Raw genomic sequence first — 24,082 nt, 5'->3', positions numbered from 1 at the left:
AGACGTCCCCTGCCCTGCCCTGTGGCAGCCGTGTGACTGCAGAGCAGTCTCTCCCCGCTTCCTGGAGGGGCTGACCCTCCCGCGGTGGGCAACTGGCTATGGGTCAGGGGGCTCCCAAGCGGAACCCCAGCATTGCCCTGACGCTGACACATGCCCTAGTTCTAGAAGCTCAGCACATCAAGCTCCTACAGCAATGTCCGTGGCCAGGTGGGGCTGTGTGAGGGGTCAGCCTGGCCCCTTGGTGCCCCCCACCGGACTCAGCAGAACCCATCCCCAGTCCCAACCTACCCCACTGTGCCTCCTCCCCTCGGGGTACGGCATGGCTAGTAAGGAGTGAGTTTGCCGGAAGCAAAGCCCCGGCTCAGGGGAAAGGCGGGTTTCTTCAAACGTGGTGGAAACCTCCCTTTCTCCTGAGGGTGACTCCAGAAATGACCAACATTCGCTGGCAGCTCCCAGAACGCAGACAGGCGTCGGGGGTCAAGTCAGTCACCCCTCATTTTACAAAGGAAGGAAGCCAAGGCCCAGGCAAGGGTACCCAGATTTATTCCAAGTCACAGCTGTTCACAGCAGCGCGCAAACCGGAATTCAGCCTCTTCACCCTGGCTTCAGTGCCTTTCTCCAACCCTTCTATTTATTTCTTAGCAAAAGTTTTTAAAAACACTTGCGAGATGGTGGCTAGGTAAGACAGGGCAAAAAAACACCTCTGTGAAAAATACTAGATAAAAACCAGAAAGAGACCCAGAATACCACTTCCAGTGATGCACCAGCAAGACAAGGTATACTAAATCCACAGGGGCCATGCACTTGGTGAAACCGGGAGTCTGCATTCTGAAACGAGTGAGTAAGCCGGCTGAAAGTCCTGTGGCCGTGCTGCAGTGTGAGGAAACTGCAGGTTGACGTTTGGAGACGGACTAGTTCTTTAAAAAAAAACAAAAAACAAAAAAGAACCAAAAAAAAACCCGGGAGCAGCTGCAGATACTGCTTCTGCTTCCGGCTCTCCCCTCCGTTCCCCCGGTCCCAAGGGTATCTGCAGTGGGCTATCTTCCAGGCCAGACACTGAGAGGCCAGCCCAGCCCCTCTTGCTGTGTTTTACTGCGTGGTTCCCACGATTGCACCTGCAGCCGCTCCTGGGTTTTTCCCTTTTATTTATTTATATATATTTTTTATTAAAAGAGCCCGTTGGTCTCCAGACGCCAAACCCTGGCTTCCCCAGATTGCCGTGTGGTTGCAGGACTTCCAGCCAGCTTACTCACTCGTTTCAGAATGCAGACTCCCGGTTTCACCAAGTATACAGCCCCTGGAAACTAGCAGATCTCATCCAGCTGGCACATTGCTGTAACTGGTATTCTGGGTCACTCTCTGGTCCTTATCTAGTATTTTCCACAGAGGTGTTCCTTAGCCCTGTCTCACCTAGCCTCCATCTTGGTTTCTCCTCCTTCCTCTTTTATATCCTTAGTTAAGTTTGTTCCTAGTTACTTGATTTTTTTAGTTGCTATTGTGAATGGAAGTTTCTTTTTTTTTTTTTATTGCCTGTTCACTTAGGTCATTTCTAGTGTATAGGACCATTACTGACTTATTTACATTAATCTTGTATCTCACCAATGTGCTGAATTTGTTTATTAGCTTAAGGAACTTTGTGGTCAGGTTCTCAGGATTTTTCAAATACAAGATCATATCATCTGGAGGGGAGAACTAAGATGGTGGCTAGGTGAGACAGGGCAAAAATACACCTCTGTCAAAAACACTAGATAAAAACTAGAAAGTGACCCAGAAAGAACCCTATCAAGCAAAGCAAATGCCAAGAGGCCAAAAGCAACAGAAAATCTTAATGCATATGATAAAACCAGACGAAATGGAGAATCCAACTCCAAACACACAAATCAAGGTATCAGAAGAAACACAGTACCTTGCACAATTAATCAAAGAACTACAATCGAGGAACGAAAACATGGCAAAGGATTTAAAGGACATCAAGAAGACCATGGCCCAGGATATAAGCGACATAAAGAAGACCCTAGAAGAGCATAAAGAAGACACTGCAAGAGTAAATAAAAAAATAGAAGATCTTATGGAAATAAAAGAAACTGTTGGCCAAATTAAAAAGACTCTGGATTTTAACAATACAAGACTAGAGGAAGCTGAACAACATCTCAGTGTCCTAGAAGTCCACAGAACAGAAAATGAAAGAACAAAAGAAAGAATGGAGACAAAAAATCGAAAAAATCGAAACGGATCCCAGGGAAATGATAGATAAAATAAAATGACCAAACCTAAGACTCATTGGTGTCCCAGAAGGAGAAGAGAAGGGTAAAGGTCTAGAAAGAGTATCCAAAGAAATTGTTGGGGAAAACTTCCCCAACCTTACACGCAATATAAATACAAAAAGCATAAATGCCCAGCGAACTCCAAATAGAATAAATCCAAACAAACCCACTCCGAGACATATTCTGATCAGACTCTCAAATACTGAAGAGAAGGAGCAAGTTCTGAAAGCAGCAAGAGAAAAACAATTCACCACATACAAAGGAAACAACATAAGACTAAGTTGTGACTACTCAGCGGCCACCATGGAGGCGAAAAGGCAGTAGCATGACATATTTAAAATTCTGAGAGAGAAAAATTTCCAACCAAGAGTACTTTATCCAGCAAAACCCTCCTTCAAATTCGAGGGAGAGCTTAAATTCTTCACAGACAAAGAAATGCTGAAAGATTTTGCCAATAAAAGACCTGCCCTACTTCAGATTCTAAAGGGAGCCCTACCGACAGAGAAACAAAGAAAGGAGAGAGATATAGAGAATTTTAACAGACATATATAGAACCTTACATCCCAAATCACCAGGACACACATTTTTCTCTAGTGATCACGGATCTTTCTCCAGAATAGACCATATGCTGGGACATAAAACAAGCCTCAATAAATTAAAAAAAAAAAAAAATTGAATATATTCAAAGCACATTCTCTGACCACAATGGAATACAAATAGAAGTCAATAATTTTTGATTTGTAACTCCACTATTTACTTCCTACAGGATATAAAATACGTAAACTCTAATGACAAATCAGTGGTTTTGGACTCAATGTAAAATATGTAATTTTTGACAAGAACTGTATAAAGGTGGGGGAATGGAGGAGTATAGGAACATAGTTTATGTGTCCTATTGAAGTTAAGTTGGTATCAAAGAAAACCAAGATTGGTATGGATTTAAGAGGTTAAATTTAAGCCCCACAGTAAAAACAAGGAAATTATCAGAGAATATGACCATAGAGATGAAAAGTAGAGTATGGGTTAAGAGAAGTGGGGGAAGGGCCAATGGGGAGTTAAGAAATGAGTGTAGGGTTGCTGTTTGAGGTGAAGGGAAATTTCTAGTAATGGATGGTGGGAAGGTGATAACATTACAACATTCTAAAGGTGATTAATCCCACTAATGGAATGCTAGGGAGGGGGTGGAATGGGAAGATTTAGGCTGTATATATGTTCCCACAATTGGAAAAAAAAAGTCTAAATAGATGACAATTGAAAGCCAAGGATGATCCTGGATGGGATCTGCGGATGGAGGACAGGAGGCTCAAAGGGACACAGTTGGGACATAAGGGGAAAAAAAAAAGGAAATATAGAATGTAAGCTTTGTATGAATGTTGAAGCTCTTGTACTTTTTAGTTGTGCTTAATGGGATTGCATAAAAGAATGTTCTTGTTCATGGGAATTGTATATGTGAATTATAGTGAATGCTCAAGGATGTGTGCAGCTAGCTCTCATATGTTCAGAAGACAGAGCAATAGATGATGGATGATAGATAGGGAGGGAGGGAAAGAAATAGCGGTGTGACACCATGTTAAAGTTGATGGACTGGGGTATCGGGGGAGGGATCAGGGTATGCTGTGTATGGGGTTTGTATTGTTTTTGCAAGTGTACCTGTATCTTTGAATTTATTTCAAAATAAAATTAAAAAAAAAAAAAAGTGACACAGAACCCTTAAAAAAAAAAAAAAAACACTTGCTTGGCTATTTTGTTTTAAGTAAGGAACCCAAAAATATATTCAATAAATAAAACAAATACTGAAAAAACTTTCGGTGCTACAATAGGGCCAATAATATGGAGAAGGGGAAATGAAGAGAATTGTATGGATGTGATTCACACCACTGAAATGTGCATTTTTAAATGGTTCAAGTAGAAAATTTTGTGTTGTATATATACTACCACAATTTAAAAAAGGAAAGAAAAGAAAGAAAAATACAAGGAAAGAAGGAGAAGAAAGAGAAGAGGAAGGACCTACAGGCGGGGAGAAAAGGACGCCCCTGCCGAGCGTGGCCCCCACGGGCACGTTCCGGGCGCGGGAGGTGCGAGGACAGGGCAGATAAGGCCGCTGCCCAGACGGAGGCTGGAGGCCAGCAGGAGGAGGAAAGAGACGCAAGTTAGAGACGAGATCCTTCCAGACCATGGACGAGCCTGGAAGACAAGGAGGTGTGTGACCGCAGAGGCCTGAGCCCGGAGCCCAGAGCCAGCCCCTCTCGGGAGCCTAAGTGGCCAGGCAAGACCTGCAGAAAGTGCGCCAGGAAGAGGACACAGGCGGGACGGACCGGACGGGTGGGACAGGCCCGAGCTGGAGGGCAGGGACCCCTTGTCCGAGGAGAGGCGGCAGGTACACACAGGGCCCGGGTGGCAGAGGCCCCCTCTGGCCACTGTGGAGACCGGGCTGGAGCAGCCAGCACTGAAGGGGGCCGAGACAGGGGGCCGTGGACTGGGGGGGCTGTGGCAGAAGGCGGGGGTCAGGAGGAATGGCAGCCGGGTTGAGGGGGGCAACAGTCCCGCTGTGGGAAACATGAGGGACACCAGAGCAGGCAGAGGGGCCAGGGCTCCTGAGGGCAAGGGGTGAAGCTCTGGGCGGCAGCTGCCAAGGGTGGTGTGGGAGCCGGGCCTGGGGGTCTCCCGGCGCCCGAGGAACGGGGAGAGCGGGAGGAAGGACCGCGGCGGGAGGGAAAGCTGCCCAGGGCTGGGGGGCTTCCAGGTGGGCGCCCCCACTCAAATCCCAGCTACCGACGTGGGAAGATGAACTCTGTGGGCCTCTGGGGTCCCCGCCTTTCCAGAGTAGAGAGATGAACAATACCTTGTCATTCCTTCTTAGCTGTAAAAGGGAAAACTGTCACATGACAATGGAGAAACCCAGCAGGCGCTGCACTGGGTCACCAGGTCAACGTCACCAGCACCAGGTGGACATCCCGAGCCTCCCGCTCCGATGCACCAGCAAGGCCACCAGGAGGGACAGGGCACTCCCGGGATGTGGCTGCCAAAGGGGCACAACCCGAACCTCACCAGGAAACCTGAAGTAAAGCCAAGTTAAGGGAACTTCAAAACAACTGGCCTGTTCTCTTCCAAAATCTCAAGGCCACGAAAGACAAACAGTAAAGACCCGTTTCAGATTAAAGGCGGTTAAAGAGACACAACAACTAATGGCACATGTGACCCTGGACGGGCTCCCGGGTTTCTGCCACTATCAAGGACATCAGTGGGACAACTGGCAACATTTAAATAAGCTCTGGAGATTGGATAACTGGGTTGCATCAGGGTTGATTTCCCAATTTTGATAAGTGCTCTGTGGTTACATTCAAGAATGTCCTCATTCTTAGCAAACACACACTGAGATATTTCAGAGTAATGGGACATCATGTCTGCAACCTAAACTCAAATGGCTCGGGAAAATATGAGAATGAAAAAGCAAATGTGGTAAATACTAATATTGGGGGAATTTAGGTAAAGGGTCTGAGAGAACTCTTTGTACTACTTTTTGCAACTTTTCGGTAGCTCTGAAATTGTTTCAAAGTAACAAGTAAAAAAAGAATCACGCTACAGCTGTCGCTGGTGGAGGAGCGTCGGGGTGCAGAGCACAGCCCCCACTGCCCAAGTGGTGCCCAGGGTGTCTGCTAAGGGCTCAGGAGCCATCGGGTGCCTCTCAGGCCTGGCTATTTCTTCAGCATAATGAACTTCAAATATCAGCACCCGTTATCTGCCCCTTGCAGATCTCCAAGCCGCCCTTCTGACCCGCCGATGCTCAGCTCTGCCTGGGTTTTCTGGGGTCACCCAGCAGGAAGGGGCAGAGCAGGCGCGGGCGGCAGATGCTGCCATCTGCGGCCACACCACGGAGAGCCAGTGCAGGGGGCTAACCCCCCTCGTCCTGGGCACCAACCGCCTACTCAGCTCCGGGCCCCGGGAAAGCCCTGCAGCCGGGCACGGGCCCTGTGGACAGAGCCCCAGCTGCCACGTGGTGTAAATTCAGGACGAGACAAAGGACTCCTTGAGGACAAGCCCAGGGACAGAAGAGCAAATATAAGTGGCTGATAAACCTACAACAGCATCACCTCATTGGAAATCAGGACATTCAAAATAAAACAGCGAGCATCGTGGGACTGAGAATATCTTCTTGACCAAAAGGGGGATGCAAAATGAGACGAAATAGTTTCAGTGGCTGAGAGATTCCAAATGGAGTCGAGAGGTCACTCTGGTGGACATTCTTATGCATTATATAGATAACACCTCTTAGGCTTTAATGTATTGGAATAGCTAGAAGTAAATACCTGAAACTACCAAACTCCAACCCAGCAGTCTGGACTCCTGAAGACAGTTATATAATAATGTAGATTACAAGGGGTGACAGTGTGATTGTGAAGACCTTGTGGATCACACCCCCTTTATCTAGTGTATGGATGAGTGGAGGAATGGGGATAAAAACTAAAGGACAAATGGGGTGGGACGGGGGGATGATCTGGGTGTTCGTTTTTCATTTTTATTTTTTATTCTTGTTCTGGTTCTTTCTGATGTAAGGAAAATGTTCAGAGATAGATTGTGGTGATGAAAGCATAACTATGTTATCATACTGTGGACAGTGGACTGTATACCATGGATGATTGTATGGTGTGTGAATGTATTTCAATAAAACTGAATTTAATAAAATAAATAAATAAATAAAAATAAAACAGCGAGGGGCCACCTGAAGCCTATCAAATTAGCAGGCGTGTTGGAAACGGGGACACGGGGGCTAGGAACCATGCCCGTGGGTGACAGACCCACAGGCAGCCTCTCTGGAAAGCTCTCTGCAAAACCCAGGGAGAGCCTTTATAATATGCACGCTGTCCTCACCCGTTGCCCCAGGTGAGGCTGCCCTGCAGATGAGCAGCCTCAGAGATTCTAGAACCTTCAGGAACGTCTCCAGCTAATTCCAGGGGGGCCCGACCTCTCTGCTTCCATGTGGGGAGCCTACTTGGGCATCTACCCACTGTCTTGTGGGTAAACGGAACATTTTTGCTCCCCTGCCCCTCTCCCCACCAACACACACCCCCCAGTTCCGTCTCCAAGGAAAGAAGGGGGCCCTGCAGAGGGGAGGCCAAGGGGCTGTCACCTCGGGAGCCTCTGGGAAGGTTGAGCCCTGAAGGCAGTGTGGCCAGGCCACTATGTGGCCCCTTTGTTCACAGGCAGGATGACACACAGGGCAGAGATGCCCGCAGCCGGCCCAGCCCCAGCAAGCCTCTCACACGTTGCATTTGATCCTCACAGGTGCTCGGGGTGGGCCGGTGACTCCGTGGCACCCCACTTCACAAAGAGCCCGAGCCCTGGGCAGCTGGGGAGGTGCCCAATGCGCGGCGAGCTCACGGGTTCCATGCAGAGGAAAGCAAGGGCAGGCCTGGACTCGAGACCCGAGCACAGCAGTCCCCGGGGCACGGGCACTCTTTGGCTGATGCGTGGCAGGCAGATGTTTTTGGAAGGGAAAAGGTCAGCGCCGCTGACATAAGAGCAGTGAGGGAAAGTGGGAAAGAGAGCAGCTTGGCAGGAGCAGGTACCCAGCTACAGGCCTGGGGTCAAACCCAGTCTACCTGCCCTGGCTGTGGGATCTGGGGCACCTCTGAGTCCTCGGTTTCCTCGTCTGTAAAATCGGGTGCCCCCACCCCGACCTTGGGGGTCATCCCAGGGACTGGTGAGACAGGCTGCCCTGTAAACGTGAGTCACTAGCACTCTTTCCCACGGCGTCACCCCCCAGATGCACACAGGAATGAGGATGAGCTGGCCTCCTCTGACTTCCCGCAGCCCCCAGTGGTCACGCAGCCCCCCTCAGCACACGCCCCTACGCCAACTTCATGCTCGCGCCTCCGAGTGGGCCTGCCACGCGGGCACCAGTGCTTCTGGGGTTTGCTGAATCAAGGAACCAGGAGCCACGACACAGGCTTGCAGAGAGCAGCCCGCAGGCCCCGTGCGCTCCCACCACAGGCAGAGATCCAAGGCCAAGGTCCAGGGCCACGGCCAAGGCTGAATCTAGGGCAAGGGGTACCCAGAGCGGCTCCCCACCTCCTCCCCTGCCTGAGGCTGGGAGCAAAGGGGAGGCGAGGCCTCTGGGTCCTGCGGAGAGTAGTGGATTCACAGCCCCAAAGAGGGGGACCCTCTTGACCCTCAGTGGCTGGGAAAGAGGGCCGAAGGCAGGAGCCCAGCTGGGATTCCGGTGCGGAGGTGAGAGTGGACTCTGACTGTTTTCAGGACAGGCTGCTGCTTGAGTTAAAGGCCGTGGGAGGATTGGGGGGCTGCTCGGGAGGGGCTGCCTGTGAGTGACGAGTGGGGGTCACGCCCCTCAGCATCCAGCTACAGCTCTGCAGCTCAGCGCCAGCTGCCATCCCCCGCGCATCCTGCACCAGCCTGGCTCCCCCACCACCCAAGGCCGAGCCCAGCACAAGGCCCTGGGGATACCAAGACAAATTAAAATGCCACCTTCACCCCAAAGGTCTCCTCCCTTCTCAGAGTTAGCGTTAACCCAGCACCCAGCCTTTCCCTTGTCAAATTCCACTCCCCTCCCAGACCTGAAACCCAGGGGTCCGGCTGCCTGGGCTTCCTGAGGCCTTTTCAGAACCTTGGGTGGGAGAGGCCTGCAGGGCAGGTGTGGCCCCTCATGGAGGCCCCTCTCCTGGAAAGCCCTTGTGGGTGGGTGCCTCCAAGGGGCTGGGCAGCTCCCCACTGTACCCCGATCTCACCTCATCCCCCAAAGCTGAGGGCAGGGGAGCCACCGGGCTGACGGTCCCTCCATGGCGCTAGGGCAGCAGAGGCAGAAAACCTCAAGGCTGGAGGCACCAAGGGCGGAGGGCAGGGTGCTGGGCACATGCCATGGCTCTGAGTCCCCCAGAAGCCCTGCCCCTGGCGTCCAACGCGAGCCCCATTGCCCCCCGGCCAGGGAGGCCAAGCCCAGCCCCTGCGTGGCCCGAGTGCCAGCTTCTCTCCTCAGGATAGCAGGGGCGTGTTCCTCACCCTCATGCCAGGGCAGGGGCCAGTCCCAGAGGGCAGAGGGGCCAGACTCCCACCACTGCCCCTTCCTGCTCCCCCTGGGGGGCCTGGGTTTGGTGGGTGGTAACCAAGAAGCCCTCACGGTTGACAACCTTCCTTAGAAACTCCAAGGGCCTAACAACCAAAGGCAGTACATGATCCCAGGCGGGATCTAATCAGAGAGGAGAAAAGGACATCGTGGAGACATAGGAAGAAATTGGAATGTAAACTGTAAGCTTCACACCAATGTTAAATTTCTTGAATGTGATAACTGCACTTCAGGCGGTTACATAAGTGAATATCCTGTTCACAGGAAGAGTACATGAAGTATTTAACGAACGTGATGTATGCAACCTGTTCTCAACTGTTTAGAAAATAGATAACCAGATAGATGGATAGAGCGAATGATGGGGCAAAGGCGGCAAAACGTTCAAAGTCGGTGCAGTTCTTTTCGGTGTAAGGAAAATGTTCAAAACCTGATTGTGGTGATGAATGCAGAACTATATGATGGTGCTGTGAACAGCTGACTGTACACCATAGATGATTCTATGGTATGTGAATATATCTCAATAAAACTGAATTTTTTTAAAAAAGCTGGTGTATCTGGGTATGTTGGAGTTCTCTCTATGGGGCTGGTATTGTTTTTTGCAAATGTCCTATGAATTTGAACTTACGTCCAAAAAAAAAATTAATTAACAAGACAAAAACCCCGAGGGCCTCATTAACACCAGTGTCTGCAGCAGCAACTGGCCCGGACCACTGCCCGTTCTGGGGCGCTGAGCACCCCCTTCCGCCCGGGGGGCCGCTGTTCCCACGGGAAACCCTCCCCAGGGCCGGACGTCCTGGAGGTCGGAGAGGCCCTCCCGGTTACCTGCCTTGGGGGACGCCACCTGTCTGCTTGTGCTGGTGACACACAAAAGCAAAAATCTCATTTTCTATCCTCAGAGCGGGGGAAAGGGTAAGAGAAGAGCTGCCGCCATGGCCGATCCTTCGCCCCGGCTCCTCCCCGTTCTCTGCGAACGCCGGGGGCAGAGCCCTCTCCTTGGCCCGGGGCTGCGCACTGGAGGAGGGGAGTCAGATGCTCGGAGTCTCACGTGGGGTGCGGAAGGGGCACCCCGAGCCACGCTGACCCAGGGAGGCCTGCCCTGCTGCCTCCCGGCCTGACGCCATGGACGGCGTCCACTTGTCTTCCAGCTTTGCTCCTCTCCCACGCCGGATTGCTGAGCCTTTCAGAGGGGAGCGGGAGCAACTGAGTCAGGGGAGCTGCCTAAAGCATCCGTGAACCCAGGCAGGGGACGGCCCCGGCAGGCACCGCTCCTGGTGACCTGCCCTCGGCGCCTCCACCGCACCCGGCAGCCCCTTGTGGGTCCGCCCGTGTGCCCCGCGGTGGGCGAGCAGCTGGCAGCGAACCCAGCGGGCCCCGGGCAGGGTGCTTTCCAGGAACCAACACATGGGACCCTCGCAGCTCTTTTACCGGCTCCCTTTTGCAGATAAATGAACCAGGCTTAGCAGGATGAAGTAACACGTCCAAAGCCGCACAGTTACACCAGGGCAGAGCCGGATCTGAGAGGAATCTGTATGTTTCCAGAACACGAGGCTTGAGGAATAAGTCGTGGTTTCCTCAGAAGCACAGCGTGAGAGGCACTTAGAAACCAAAAAAACAAACCAACCCCCTCAAAAAACCCCACTTCTGCTAAATATTGTCACTGGCCTGAAGCCCCCAGCAGGGCCCCCAGCAGGGCCCGGAGCTTTCCCCTAGAGCAGACCGACGGTGCTGAGCTCGGGCAGTTCCAACGTGCCCAAGGAATCATCAAAATGACACCAGAAATCCTACTACTTCAGACCTAAACGGGGTCTCCCAGGCCACCTCTTGCAACCAGAAGCAGCACAAAATTCCCTCGTGAGCCATCGTCTTCCAAGTGTGGGTCCCAGAAGTATGACCACTGGTTTCAAACAGCCATGCTCACAGCCGGGGCTCAGGGTGGGCGGTCACCTGAACGGCTGCCACAGCCAAGAGCCAGACCCTAGAATGTTCTAGGTTCCCTCCCATCCTAAATATCCCTGTTCTTTACACGGCATCTCCTTCGGCCTCGGAGGGCAGCCGTGGGTGAGACCCCACCGAGGAGAAGAAAGCCCAGGACCCACTCTGGGGTACCAGCCGGTGTGTCAATCCCAAGAGCCCTGAGGCGGGAACGGCCACTCCTGGTCCCCAGCTCCCTCAGCAATCCCCCTCAGAGGTGGGCTGGGGACAGCAGAGCGGGGTAGAGGGAGAGCATCCAAACACAGGGCACGGGGATGTCCGGAGTAACCAACAGGCGTCTCCTCTACATCCGCTTCCTACCACCCACCCCCAGGCCCACCCAGCCCGGCCCCCCAGCCGGCACCGGCTGCTGCCAGGGAAAGGAGGACAGAACCAGTGAGGAGGGCTCTTGGCAGAGGACGGGGCGGCAGCGAGGCCCTGGGGGACGGAGCCGCTCTGTCCGGCCCTGAACGTGTCGCCTAGAGCCCCAGGGCCGCTTTCAACAGGGACGGACGTCAGGAAGGAAAGACTGTCTTGACTCCCGGGGCCCCGCAGCTGCACCAAAGCACAAGAGGACGGACGGAGGGCGGGACTGCCGGGGACGCGGAGCTGAAAGGAGGAAACCAAAAAAAGGAAGATGGTAGATGAAGAGAGAGAGAAAGTGAATACCAAAAGGTATTCAGAAACAGCCTGGGGGCGCTGGGAGGGCTCCCCGGAGCCTGCTGCCACCCCAAGTGTGACCGCAGGGTCAGGGGCCACCCGCCAGCCCCACGCGGGCCTCCCCTTCGCCCTGGTGCCCCCCATTCTGAGGCAGTTGGGGGGGAGGCACCGTGACAGCCGGCGCCGCCGAGGCAGCGGGGATCTGTGGACTGGGGGACGGGAACGGAGGCGGAGGAGGGCCATCGGGGCCTTTCGGGGAGTAACAGGAAAGGCGAGGCCCCGCTGGCGAGCAGGCGGCCGCTGCAGCCTCGTTCCCCGCAGCGGGAACTGCAGGGCAAACACTGCCCCCTGGTGCAAAGGCGCTGCCACTGCGGGCTCCCCGCCCGCGACGCGAGGGACGCAGGAGCGGGGGCTCTAACGTCGCGGGCACGTCCTTTAGGACTCAGCTCAGGAGGGATCCCTGGACACCCCACCGCCCCAAGCGGCCCCGATCCCCTCCCTGGGGCGGCCGTTTCCCCCGAGCATAGCTGCCGCTGTCCTGTGACGGGGGCTCCGTGAGGCTGGGGTCCTCAGCACGGAGCACTGGGTGCCACAGTGGCCTGTCGGTCTGTCTGTCTCCCTCAGCAGAGACCGTGAGGATCTTAGGGTTGGGGTCCCGTGGTCTTCTTTGTCCCCCACTGTCTTCTTAGCACTTTTCATAGAGCCCGACACCAAAATTAAATAAATGTTTGGGGAACAAATGAGGGAGTGCACACATGAACGCCCCAGCTCACGCAAGGAGTTCACAGAGGAGTGTGGGGCTAAGATGCACCCAGCAACACTCGTGGAGCACGGGGACAATGGGTAACAAGGCCGGCCCCTCCTGGAGCAGCAAGCACCCGTCCCACGGAGATCAGAGCCCAAGGCACTGCTGGGGGACACAAGGAAGCCAAGGGGAGGGCCAGCAAAGAACCCTGCAGACCAAGTCAGGGCCAAGAGTGGTGAAAGAGGTTCAGAGGCATTAAAGAGTCTTTTCTAAACACGCCTGGCGATGCTTTGCAGGAGATGGCACCAAAGCACGTATTTGCAGATAGTCCCCGGAAGCTTCTAGATCCCCCTCTGGGCCCCACTCCAGTCCCACTGGGAGAGCCTCCTGCCCACCTTACTCACTCAGCTAACCCTAATTCCAAGACGATCGCTGGTGGTTCCCCACAGATGACCAGATCTTCACAGACACTAAAACCATGAAGCCAGAGCAGCGGTAAATGTCCCCTCCTCTCGCCTGACTGTCAAGGAGACGGGGCGGACACCGGGACTCCAGAGGAGGAGTACACCTGCCACAGTAAGACGCAGGGACTGAATCCTCAGTGCCAAGGATGCTACTCAAGAAACCAAGCAAGGCACATCCACCAGAATGGCTACTCTTTTTTTTTTTAATGGAAAATAATAAGTGTTGAAGAAGACATAGAGAAATAGACGTAGAGAAATAGGGACACTTGTGTATTGCTGATGGGAATGTAAAACGGTGCAGCCGCTGCAGCAGACAGCATGGTGGGTCCTGCCATATGATCCAGCAGTCCCACTTCTAGGCACACTGTATAGTCACAAGAATTGAAAACACAGGTACTCGAACAGACAATCACACACTGGTGTTCACAGCGGCATTACTCACAATTGCCAAAAGGTGGAAGCAACCCAGTGTCCACCAACAGATGAGCAGAGAAACAAAACGTGGTACATATACACAATGGGATATTATTCAGCGTAAAAGGGAAAGAAGTTCTGGCTATAACATGGATAAACCTTGAAGACATCATGTTGAGGCAAATAAGCCAGATGCAAAAGGAGAAGTACTGTATGATCACATGACATAATTAGAAAATAAAATTCATAGTCAGAAACCAGAACACAGGTCACCAGGGGCTGGGGCGAGAGGTGTGGCGTGTGGGAAGTTAATGCTTGGTGGGTACAGAGTTTCTTTCTGGGGTGATGGAAAAGTTCTGATGATGGATGGTGGTGACTGCGAAGATAATGAATACCACTGGATTGTGTATTTGAAATGGTTAAAAAGGGTCATTTTAGGCTGGATAAACATTCCTAGAATACAAATTTTTAGAAACTATAGAACTATACAACACAAAGAGTGAACCCTAACGTAAACTATGCATGATAGTTGATAGTACAATTATAATGATATTATTTCATCAATTGTAACACACATACCACACTAAAGCAAAGTGTTAATAATAAGGAAGCTCTGTGTGTGTGTGTATGTGGAGGGGGGGTGATAGGGAAACTCTGAACTTTCTGCTTGATTTTTCTGTAAACCTATAACTGCTCTACTACAAAAAGAAAAAAAAAAAAAAAAAAGGAAACCAAGGAGGCAGATAACAGATTTGCAATTTAGAGGGGTCACTTCGCAGTTCTGAGAAAGGAGAATTTGAGGAGGAAAGTCTCAAGTAGAAGATAAATTAGGAAGCTGTGCTAATTTAGGCAAAAGGTAATGAGGACCTAACCCAGGGCCCAGCAGTAGGAAAGAAGAGGAGGGCACCGAGTCAAGAAATATCTTGGAGGTAAACCAAATGGACCGGGAGGCTGGGGGATGTGCGGTAGGGGGCAGTGGGTAAGGCCAGCTCCTGGGACCCTAGTTTAAGGGGAACGGTGAAAGTGGTGATGCCAAGAGAAAGAACAACATACAAAGGTGCAGGGAGGAGCCGGAGAGTTCGGTTTTGAACTTGATGAGCTTGAGGTGACTGCAAGCCCCAGGAGAAGACAAAAGCAGCTGCACTCGTGCATGTGACGTTAAGCGGTTCTGAGCTGGAGACAGGGGCCTGGGAGCCCCCAGCAGCATGGCCGGCGCCGAGAGCAGGGGGCTGAGCGGGGCGCCCTGGGATACCCAGACGAGGCCGGAGCAGGGGACGAGGAGGCCACGCAGCGGCACCCAGGGATGGCCAGTGCCTTCGTGAGAGCCACGGGGTTCCAGGAAGATGGAACGAGAGGGGTCACAGCAGCAGAGCTCCAGTGAGGAATAAAAAACAATCAGCCACCAAAGCGGATAGAGGAGAGACGTGAGGGGCGAGCAAGGCTCTACGTCACACTCAAAGGCTGACAGGAACTTCCAGGCAGTTGAGATAAAAAGAGGAAGAGAAAGACAGGATGAGTTAGAGGGCACTAGGATCAAGGGACTCTCTTTGATTTTTAATGCAATGCCTGGAAACTACAGACAACCCAGCTGGCAATACAGTAGGCCGGCCCTCTCCCAGAGTAAACAGATGCAGATGCTACCACGTGGGCACATTTGCTTCTAAAACAGATCTGGAGAAATGCAGTGGACCGAACAGGGCCGTTTATTTCCATCCCCTCCTGAAATTCCACTAAAACATCAATAGAGGCTTTCTTTTCTAAGAGCATAAACCCACAAGGAGAAGGGCCTGGGAGAGCCCAGATGACGGACCATCATGGACTGGGGCAGAAGAGCAGGTAGAGAGAGCAGAGGGCCATCCGGTTCGTGCAGACTCCTGGGAGGCTCAGAAGCGTGTGGCTCCAGCCCTCCCAAGGTGGGAGTGAGGGGGCGGCTAAAGGGCAGGGGGCTTAGATCCCAGCCCCCTCTCCCCATCATGCCAGCCAGGCAGCCACCTCCCTCCACCCCCAGCAGGACAGCAGGAGCTGCCAACACGGCTCCCCGATGAGCCCAGCCTGCTCTCGGAGCTTGCACTCCAGTGAGAAGCCTCTGCAATGGCCACAACTGCCACTCCCACGTTGAGAGCTGGGGAAACTGAGGCACAGACAGGACAGGTCAAGTCGCCTGCCCAAGGGCATGCTGCCAGGAAGTGCCAGAGCTGGACACACACCCCGGCCACCAGGCAGCAGCCCCTGCTTCGACCCCCATGAGGCCCAACCTGGGGGAGAGGGGTCCCCACTCTGAACACAGGGACTGGGACTGCACAGAGCGGTCACCGGGCTGGCCCCGCTGGGCAGCAAACCCGATTCCCCTCTGGGAAACCGCTCAGCCCAAGACAGGGTCCTGCGGTCACTGACACGGACAGCTCCCAAGGAAAGGCCCGGCCCGCGGCCCCACATCCCACAGAGAGACCCCCCCGGGCCCACAGACAGGCAGGCTGCTCTAGGGTCACACTCGTCAGGACGAATGGGCAGCCCCAAATCACCAGGTGTTAGAGGAAAGAAAGCTTCTAACCTGAAAAAGACACCAAAACAAACCGGGGGGAGAAAAGCACAACAGAGCAGACACTTGGGAGAAACCGAATTAATCTCCTCTGAGAACTAAGAAGCTATTGCTTCCACTCAGTAAGAGGCGGCAGCTATTTTAACAAGGCAAAGAGAAAGAGCTCTAGAAAATTTAAAATAGAGTTGCAGGAAATTTTAAACATGATAAATAGAAGAATTCGAAGACAGCTGAGGACACCGCCCAGAAAAGAAAACAAAAAGACTAAACTATGGAAAATGGGAGAAAAGTTAAGAAAATAAGAGACTTGGTCCAGGAGAGACCCAGAAAGAGAACAAATGGAGGGGAGGAGAAGGATCCACAGACGCTACCTGGGAGAGGCGCGCATTTCCATGATGGAAGGGGTCTCAGAGCCAAGCGTGATGGGCCGGGAGGGAGGGGTCCCACCAGCTTCCTGCCTTCAATAAACAAATGACAACAAACTGGGGGGCTTAAAACAACAGGAATTCATTCTCTCCCAGTTCTGGAGGCCGAACTCAAGCTGTCAGCAGCGCTGCGCTCCCTCCGAAGGCTCTGGGGGGTCCGGCCCTTGCCTCCCCCAGCCCCTCCTTGAAACATATTTCAACAAAAACGGTTACATAACCATATCGGAGAATGAAGGGAGGGGAAGTGGGTGCAGGGCTGGAGCTGGGGGCACTGACAGCGAGCTAAATCTTCCACAGAAGGATGTCAATAAACGAGGGGAATGTTCTTTGGAAATAGGATAAATAGCGAAGAATCAAAAGTAGTTGTCTCACTCGGCAGGTGATCTCACTGCCCTCCCCCCTACATGGAACCTGACTCCCAGGGGTGTAAATTTCCCTGGCAATGTGGGATATAACTCCAGGGGATGAATCTGGACCCGGCATCGTGGGATTGAGAACATCTTCTTAACCAAAAGGGGGATGTGAAATGAAACAAAATGAAGTTTCAGTGGCTAAGAGATTTCAAATGGAGTCGAGAGGTCACTCTGGTGGACATTCTTACGCACTATATACATAACCCTTTTTAGGATTTAATGTATTGGAATAGCCAGAAGTAAATACCTGAAACTACCAAACTCCAACCCAGTAGCCTTGACTCTTGAAGACGAATGTATAACAATGTAGATTACAAGGGGTGACAGTGCGATTGTGAAAACCTTGTGGATCGCCCTCCCTTTATCCAGTGTAGGGATGGATGAGGAGAAAAATGGGGACAAAAAACTAAATGAAAAATAGGGTGGGATGGGGGGGATGATTTGGGTGTTCTTTTTTACCTTTATTTTTTATTCTTATTGTTATCCTTTCTGGTGTAAGGAAAATGTTAAAAAATAGATTGGGGTGATGAATGCACAAATATATGATGGTACTGTGAACAGCTGATTGTACACCACGGATGGCTGTATGGTATGTGACTATATCTCAACAAAACAGAATTTAATTAAAAAAAAAAAAGTTGTCTCTGGGGACCAGGAGTCAATCACGGGGAGGGAGGTGGGACAGGGAACTGCAGTTTCTTTCACAAGCTTGGTGGCACGATGTGACTTCCAGAAGTGTCCACATGTACTATTTTCACAAAATAAAAGTTCAATTTAACCAAAGGGAAAACACACCCTACAAACATTTGAAGTCTCCCTCATGCTTCCTCCTCACCCGCAGCCCCGTCCCTTTCCTCGTTCCTTCCCGGGGGTCCCCCAATCCAGAGTGGCCCACAGCTTTCCCCCTGTGGACGTCATACTGTTCAGATATCGGTGTATCCATGGCTATATGCTTGTGTTCTAATTTTATCATAAATGATACACTGTCATTTTTTTAACTCGCTTTTTTCACCCAACATAATACTTGGAATCCATTCACATTGATATAGGTAGATCTAGTTCAATTAATTTTCATTGCTGTATAATACATTATATATACCACAGTTTATCCATGACCAAATGGGGGTCATAGAAAAAGGGATTTTCAGCTACTGAGGAACTGTGTTGTGAAGATGGGTAAAATGGTGACTGCTGAAGGTGGGTGGCAGTAGATGGAGCTTAGCATGCTATTTGTTCCACTTCTGTATATGTTTGAAAGCAGCCATAATAAAACGTCAACTAAAATGGTTAAAACCAATAACCTTGACCACCACATACACAAAACGTGCAAGAGTCTCTCTAGGTGTACATCTAGAACTGGAACTGGGCCTCAGAGGTGGGCACGTTTTAAATGTCAGCATTGACAAATCGCTCTCCCAAGTAGTTGTCCTAATTATTTACGCAGCTGTCAATAGTACAACCGAAATTCCATTTCCCCACCTTGCCAATTCTTGCATTGTCGGGCTCTAATTTTTGTCAGTTTTGTGAGGAGAAATGGCATCTGGTTTTAATGTGGTGTGTGGCAGATACCTTCCTGTATGAAAGAAAGTTCAGCTAGTTAGAGGAAGAAGAAGGGGAAAGAGCTGGGAAGGAAGGAGAGGTGGAAGAGTCGGGGAGGGAGAAAAGAGCTGGAGCAAGGTCTGGGAGGGAGGCTGCCAGCACAGGTGAAAGACTGGCCTTGAACTGGGCAACAGACACTCCTCCGCTGGGACCAGGGCAGCCCAGACCTTCTGGGACAGTCCCAATGTCAGACACAGCTGGTTGGGACCCAGGCATCGGCCCAGTGCACTGACTCAGCCAAGGCCTAAGAGGACCATCTGGGCTGAGAAGCCAAGATACCACGTTCCAGGAGGCACAACCAAGAGAGCAAAGCAACAGCCCAGGAAGACACATCTGCAGATGACAAGGCTTCCTGGTGGCATACAGATGACACATCTGTCACAGCTGCTCCAAGAAAAACCAGGAGTAGAGATCAAGCTGCCCCAAAGATGACTGAGATTAAACTTCTGAGACAAGTGTCTGGCCAGACGTGTCGGCAAAGGGTGCGGATGAGAAAAAGCAGTGGCGTTTCCCTCAGAGGGAGTTTTAAAAGAATTTCGATGGTTTTCTGAATGGGTTGATTTAGGTCAAGTGAGGCTTCTGGAAAAGTAAAATGTTAGACTGACTGTATGAGATTTCCTAAATTTCTGTGGTGATTTTCCAGCCTTGAAGGTTGAGAAGCAAAGCAGTTCTGAAGCTGTATTTTGGCATGCTCCCACAGAATGCTGTTTCAATATACTTTTTTGGGGGGGAAGAAAGAGCCTGACCAGAGAAGCAGGAACAGCCGGGACGATCCCCTGAGCTCCCCCAGGAGAGCCAGCTGGCTTGTGGAATTTGCTTCCTAATACTCCTGACTGTCTTCCAAGCAAAAGAAAGTTACTGGAACCAGGGTTTAGCCAGTTAGCAAATTAAAATACAGGCCACTCAATTAAATTTGAATTTCTGATACACAATTTTTTTTAACGTATGTATATCCCATGCAATATTTTGGACACACTTATACCAAAAGAGAATTTTTGTTGTGTATTTGAAACTCAAATTTTACTGGGCATCCTGTGTTTTGTCGGGCAACACTAACGAGCCAGCGGTTCCGTGGCCCTGACTGGGTCTTCGGAGAAAAACGTCTGAAGAGAATTCCCAGAGGTCGGTATAAAAGAGTAGGGATAACGTCGTGGTTAAGATCCCAGGGCTCAAATGACCTGGGTCCAAATCAGGGCTCTACCAAGTCAGTCGATACTGGGCAAGACATTTAACCTCTGGGCCTCAGTTTCCTCATCTGCACGATCAGGGTTAACAATAGCAATGCCTGGTAGGGGTGTTTCCAAGATGAGTTAATGCATGTGAAATGCTTAGAGCAGTGTCCGGCCCTCATCAGCTTCTGTTAGGAGCTTTAGCTTCTATTATTATTGTCAGGGGAACTGATGGACGGAGTGGGGCAGGCTGGAGGTCCACGTGGTCAGGGCCGGGGCTGCTGCAACGTCTGGCACCACAGTTTGACCCTGATGACCGTCTTGGTCAGAATAAGTCAGACAACGTGAAAACTGGGGTCCTCCTACCCAGCTCACGGGGTCAGAGAGGACCCATCATAGCCACTTGCAGCGTGAGCTGGAGCTTGGACCTGCCGGCTCTCCAGGTTGACTGCGCACCCCTCTTTCCAACCCTGGGCTCAGGGAAACGACGTTGCCAGCCTAAAATCAGCCATGGTGGGAGTATTTATACCACGCTACAGCCAGGGCCCTTTCCCCATCTTCCCGAGAGCCAGTGCTGAAAGAACTCCCATGGTCTGAGTATCCTGCTTGGGAGCAGAGACAGGAAAGAAGGGGAGCCGGGGTGCGCAGCGCCCCTTCTCTACTTGCCCTGTTGGCAAAAGAAATGAAACTGTGCATTCAGATCTTTTGCTCGTGTTTAAATCGGGTTGTCTTTTTATTATTGAGTTGTAAGGGTTCTTTATATATTCCAGATACAAATCCCTTATCGGATATGATTAGCAAAACTTTCCTCCCATTCTACTGGCTGTCTTTTCATTTTCTTGATGGTGTCCTTTGAAGACCAAAAGTTTTTAATATTGATGATATCCACATTATTTTTTTTTTAATTTCGTTGCTTGTGCTTCTGCTGTCATAACTAAGAAACCATTGCCTGACCCAAGGTCACAAAGACTTACGCCTGTGTTTCTTCCAGGAGGGCTATAGTTTTAGCTGTTACATTTAGGTCTTTGGTCCATTTTGAGTTAATTTTTGTATGTGGCATGAGGTAGGAGGCCAACTTCATTCTTTAGCATGTGGATTTCCAGTTGTTCCAACACCACTTGTTAAAAAGACTGTTCTTTCCCCATCGAATTGTGTTGGCACCCTTGTTGAAAATCAATCAACCGTAAATGTGAGATTTATTTCTGGGATCTTAATTCTATTCCATTTGCTCTATATGTCTGTCCTTATGCCTTAGGCCTTATGTTTTGATAAGTGCGATTTCCTAGTAAGTTTTGAAATTGAAAAGTGTGAATCCTCCAACTTTTTTATTCTTTTTCAAGATTCTTTTGGCTGTTTTGGGTCCATTTCATTTCCATATGAATTTTAGGATCAGTTTATCAAATTCTGCAAAAAAAAAAAAAAAAGGCAGCTGGGATTCTGATAGGGACAGTAGATCAGGATTTCTGCCATCTTAACAATATTAAGTCTTCTGATCCATGAAGTTGGGATGTCTTCCCATTTATTTAGGTCTTCTTAAATTCATTTCAACAAGGTTCATAGTTTTCAAAGTGTAAACTTTGCACATCTTTTATTAAATTTCTTCCTATTTTATTCTTTTTGATGCTATTGTTAGAATTTTACCTTTTCAGTTTGCTCATTTCTACTATACAGAAACACACTTGATAATTATATATTGATCTTGTATCCTGCAACCCTGATGGACTCATTATTAGTTCTAATAGTTTTTTAGTGGATTCCTTAGGATTTTCTACGTAAAAGATCATGTGATCTGCAAATAAGAGATTGTCTTACTTCTTCCTTCCCAATCTGGTTACCTTTCATTTCACTTTGTTACCTAATTGTCCTTGATGACCAAATTTTTAATTGGAAACTAATTTGGATTTGGGGACAGTCCCTTCCTAAAAAGCAGCAGCTGTTCTGACCCTGAGGATGCCGCAGCTCAATTCCCCCTGCTTGTCACACCTGTTGAGTGGATGCTGTCACCGGGACTTACACCTTAAGGAGCGGCCTCCCACCACCTCCCTCTGTCCCTGTCCTGCTCTGCGCCCCAGAGGCTGACCCCCCACCCCCCTCCGGACCGAGGCCCCCAGGCCCTCCTGCTGGCTGGTTTCTGTGGGTTCACCCAATGCGAGGAAGGGGAATGAGAATGGAGGGTGGGGACAGAGCGGGCCTGGAGTGTGTCCTCCCCACTCTGCTGGCTTTGTGCCAGTCCTGGCAGGGGCCGCGTCCTGCAGCCACGACAGCTCCCGCCGGGCCTCACCATCCCAGCCCTCACTGGCCTCTGGAAACACCATTCCTCTCCTGATCCCTTTAAGCCCAGCAGCATGGTAATGGCTGCCCACTGCTGCTTAGCCCTGGGCATCTCAACTTCCCTTGGCTGGTAAATTAATCCAGTTTCTCAGAAACCATGTATGAAATGCAGCCGTTCATTCCCGGGCAGCCTTTACCACTACTTGCTGCTAGGCAGCGGCATTTCTGAACCTGGTTCACCGTGAAAACTTGGTTCTCTGGGCAGACTGCTAACCGAAGGGCCAAGCTCATGAGCCAAGGAGACGTGAGGAAGTTCAGTGGCAAAGTGCTCCAGCTCCTGGAAGGAAGGAGGTAAACACACCCCGGCCACGACACGCCCTTGACCACGGCTGCTGCTGCTGCTTTCTCTCCCCATTCTCCGCCCCCATGAGAACCGATCTTTCTTTTACAGCCCCTAGATCTACCTGTCACCCTCTACTTTGGAAATCGAGCGAAAAAACTAGGCCAGAGGCTGAGTCCCAGGCCCCCAACAATTCTGGTTTTCTCCTACGGCACACCCTGGCAAAGTGTCAGAACCACTGCCGCCGTTACTGAGTGCCAGCGCCGGGTGAAATGCTGTCGGAGATCTCAGGTAATCATCGGAAAACCTCGGGAGGCAGCGGACACTGCCCCGGTTTCGTAAGCAAGGAAAGAGAAACTCAGAGTGAGTTACTTGCCCAAGGTCTCAAAGAACTCCGGCAAGGGAGGTGCTGGGAAGACCCAGGTCTGTCCGTCCGCCCAAGCTGTGCCCTCGTCAACCACTGCCCGGGCCTGCCTTCCCGGGAGTCACCTGGGGGTAGATTTTCGGGCTCTGCCACCCCATCCAGGTCACCAGTTTCGCTGGTTTCACAGCTCCTGCTGGCCTGCCACCTCCAGCTCTTCCTCCTTGGCACTTCTGGGTGCTCCGTGGTTGCCTGGCGAAGGGCCTCCTCCTCCTCCTCCAGCCACGGCAGCAGTGCACCCAGGGCCAGTGCCACTCTGCCCGCAGCCCTTCTCGCCGGGCTACCTGCGCCTGGCCACAGTCGTCGCAGCTGGCGGCAGTGAGGCCCACACAGCGACCAGCCGAGCGGGCCGGGCGCTCTTCCACTGCCCAGTTTTGGGGTTCCACAGACAGGATGAAGGACCTGCGTTCGGCTGCGTCCTGGGTGAGGGGCAGGGCCGCTCCAGAAAGCACAGCAGCGGCAGGAGGGCGGCCGCCCAGGGCCCTGGCTGCAACCGCGGAGTCTCCACCTGCTCTGCAGCTTCTGACTTGCCGGGACTCACTCCTGCGCAGGCCTTAGCAGGCCGGGGTGTTCATTTGAATAGAATGGTTTCTCCCAGGAGGGAGCTGAGAACCTGAGACCTCAGGGGAAAATAGGGTTTTAGAACCTAAGTCACAGGTGAATCTATGAAAACACCGGGGACAGGTCACCTTCCCATTCTCAGTCCCAACCCAGGGTACCTACTGCAGGAAAACGCCACCACCCCCAGCTGTGCAACGGGGTCCTGTCTTATCAGGATTACAGAAATAATAATCACTAATAATAGCTCTAGGAGTCTGTTAAGGCAGGTCAACCCTGAACACTTACGAGGCATTTATCATTCCGTTTGGCAGTTTTATTGCATTCTAACTCACATACCTACCATTATGTTTAACAGCAATGTTCCTGTGGTTCTCTGCAGTTTATAAGGTACTTTAATAGACAATCTCACTTGCTGCTCAGTAACCTTGACGAGCAGACTGTAGATAAGGAGGAAACTGGGGCCCCATCTCCTGCCCTCTCCCTCCACCAGCCCAGCACCACTTCCCCCGTCTCGCCACCCCCAGGAGCCCAGCAGGTCTTTCTCTCCACCTGCCTTCCTGGCCACATGCTCGGGCTGACTCACTGGGGCCATACGACTGAGAAATTGACTGCTGGGTTCAGGGAACGGCGGCAGGAGCTCAGCAAGGACACAGGCCCCTGCCCTCAAGGAACAGAAAATCTAATGGAAGGAAAAGGACAAACACACGGAAAGCAATGCATGACCAAGTGGGAGGGAGAAGGGCCTGCG

The 24,082-nt window shown here is 51.4% G+C and overlaps 1 protein-coding gene across 7 annotated transcripts in view; it reads right to left on the bottom strand.

Moving 5' to 3' along the window:
• The window catches only part of PC (pyruvate carboxylase), a 112,757-nt gene that overhangs the window by 21,489 nt on the left and 67,186 nt on the right, over positions 1-24,082 (bottom strand). The window lies entirely within an intron of this gene.

This window comes from Choloepus didactylus, chromosome 6, assembly GCF_015220235.1.
Source record: "Choloepus didactylus isolate mChoDid1 chromosome 6, mChoDid1.pri, whole genome shotgun sequence".
Lineage (NCBI taxonomy): Eukaryota > Metazoa > Chordata > Mammalia > Pilosa > Megalonychidae > Choloepus > Choloepus didactylus.
This window is presented reverse-complemented; position numbering and strand designations above follow the sequence as displayed.